Raw genomic sequence first — 2,760 nt, forward strand, 5'->3', positions numbered from 1 at the left:
CGGGTGGGGTGGCGTGTATCCGGCTTGGGCGCAGGACGGCCGCTCTCTTCCCCGTCCTACTCCCTTCATCCTTTGAAGAATGTACTTCCAATTTTATTGAAAAATTAAAGATTTTTATGTTTGACCGTATTTATACAACAATACATCATCATTTATGCCATCAAATTAGACTCATTAGATTCATGATAAAAAATATTTTCATCATATACCTATTTGGTTTTACAAATATTGATATATTTTTGAATAAATTTGGTTAAACTTTGTTATAGTTTGACTCTCCGATAAAGTTGGAAGTACACTTTTTAAAGGACGGAGGGAGTACATCTAGCACTCGATCCCCTTTTCGGATTTGGGGCAAAAACAACGCCGAGCCGGAGGGAGTGGTGCGTGCCCGTGGTTTGTCAGGCTGTGCTCATGGTGATTTCAGCTGCGGCGGCGCCGGCACTCGAATCCGGGTGAGTGAAACTCTGCTCATACATATTGTTCTTCCTTCCAATCTGTAACTTACACAGCTCGCGCCGCTCGACGGTACTGCAGAACGACGTCGGCGGCCAATGATCCGGCGGCGCGCCTGGGGGCATCCGTTTCGGCCTATGGCGGTGCCGCGGCGGCAGGGTCGGGAGTTGGCTCGCCGGATTCGGTGGTGCGGCCGGTCTCTCCTGATATGCGCCCGTCGGAGGAGGGGGTGGCACAGCAGGCGGCGGAGAGGGCTTTGTCTGATATCGAGTTCTCCGGGGGGTCCTGCACAACCTTCAGCTCTGGCGGCGGTGATGTGGCGGCCGGAAGCGCCGACGGCGCTCCTCCGCCCGTCGTCTGGCGCTGCTCGATTCAGTCTGTACAACACAGTGACAAAGCTTCCGTAAACACCACCATCCGCGTTGGCTGGAAGCGCAGGTATCTCACTGATTTCTTTCACTGGTGTCAAAAAGATACGTTGTTATTGATGTTCCAGTCGTATGTGCAGTTAGGGATTAGTAAGCTGGCCGGGTTTATTTGTTGCAACATCTGTAAAACTTGCTATGACGACAGAGTAGAGTCTGGATAGACGTTGGTGGATTTTTCATCAGCTTCGATCCGGCCATATTAAAGAGATTTTTTTTGAAAACCGTCCTCAGCAAATTGATCAGACGATGGATAAACCGTTTTTTCTAGTCATAGACAGTGGTAGAAATCTAGTACACAACAAGGTTCCGAATTAAGCTACTGGTCTTTCGATAGTGAAGTTCCTTTTGCAATCCTAACTGTTTCCATGGGTGTTTGTGGAATGAACATGCGCGCAAATAGGAAAAATACCTCTTTTCCCAGGTGTGCCTTTGTTTTACATTTTGTTTCTTCTGAATTTGGGTTGTAGTTGGTTAGTTAGGAGGCCACGGGCGCTAGACGATCGGTGCTGCAGTGGTCGTGATAGCGTGCGGGCGTATCCGAAGCTTCTCTATGATGATTCCCTGACTTGCGATTCTTTTCTATGAAATCTGAATTCAGTCTAGTAGTGCTACATTGTCGATGTGGCGCATTAGGCTTGCTTGGTTTTGTTTTTCCACATCTCGGCACCGTGAAAATGGCCGGTCGTGCTGTAGTTGATTCTTTAAAAGAAGCGTTAAACCCCGACGGGAGCAGAGGGCGGCTAACAGCCCTATGCAAAATTCACACAGGTGACTCCCCATCACCACGAGCCTGCGAATTTGGAGTATTAAGCTAGTTCTCTTGCACGAGTTAGGTCCTGTGCAAACTTAGCGGGTTTTCCCCATTACAGTCATGCTTTATGTTCATCTTTGTTTCCTTTCTGATTATGTTGGCAGGCCAAGAGGCCCGCAAGGACCAGCCGAGCGGGCGGTAGTGGTTGATCGTGTGCCAGCACTTGAATCTGCCATACGAGGATTCGCTGACAGGAGGACTGAGGTGGTAGTGAACCCGGTGCTTGGCACAATATTCGATTCTCTGCCAGAGGCGTATGAATTCTACAATTTATATTCGTGGGAAGTTGGCTTTGGGATTCTCTACGGCAAGAGCAGGCAGAATGTTAATGGGACCAAATGTATGCAGGAGATCGTGTGCGGCTGTGCTGTAAGCTACTTTACTTGTTTGGGTATTTTGTTGTGCTTCTTCGTGTGTTTTGTGATTTGTTCTGTGTGGAAGAAAACTAACATATTTTTTCTGCGGATTTGCTGTTGTAATCATTCGCAGGGCAAGCCAGAGAGGGAGAACAGCTCGTCGATGAGAAGCAACTGTGCCACCATGCTGCGTCTGCACCGGACAGATGATGGTGGATGGTATGTATTGGAGATTCGTGCTTCCCACAACCATGAGCTGCTTCGGACTTGTGCAGAGAAGCTACACTGGCCATCACACCAGCGCATTGACACATACACGAGGGACCTTGTAAAGCAATTGCGGCAGAACAATGTTAATCTGGGGAAGGTGTACAGCATCATTGGCAGTCTGTTTGGCCGGATGGAGAATGTACCGTTCACGAAGAGGTGCCTTCGAACTTTCTGTGGGAAGTTGAGTAGGGAGCAGGCGGACGATGATGTGCGCAAGACTATGGATGCATTCTCCGAGCTGGGATCTAATGACCCAGAGTTTTCGTATGTGGTTGAGGTTGATAAAGAAAGCAAGATAAAAACACTGTTGTGGACTAATGGGAGAAGCAAGATGCAATACCACAATTTCGGGGATGTCATAACATTTGACACAACTTACAAGACAAACCTATATGACATGCCTTTCGGATTGTTCGTGGGGGTGAACAACCACTTCCAG

Source organism: Triticum dicoccoides, chromosome 2B, assembly GCF_002162155.2.
Source record: "Triticum dicoccoides isolate Atlit2015 ecotype Zavitan chromosome 2B, WEW_v2.0, whole genome shotgun sequence".
Classification (NCBI taxonomy): Eukaryota; Viridiplantae; Streptophyta; class Magnoliopsida; order Poales; family Poaceae; genus Triticum; species Triticum dicoccoides.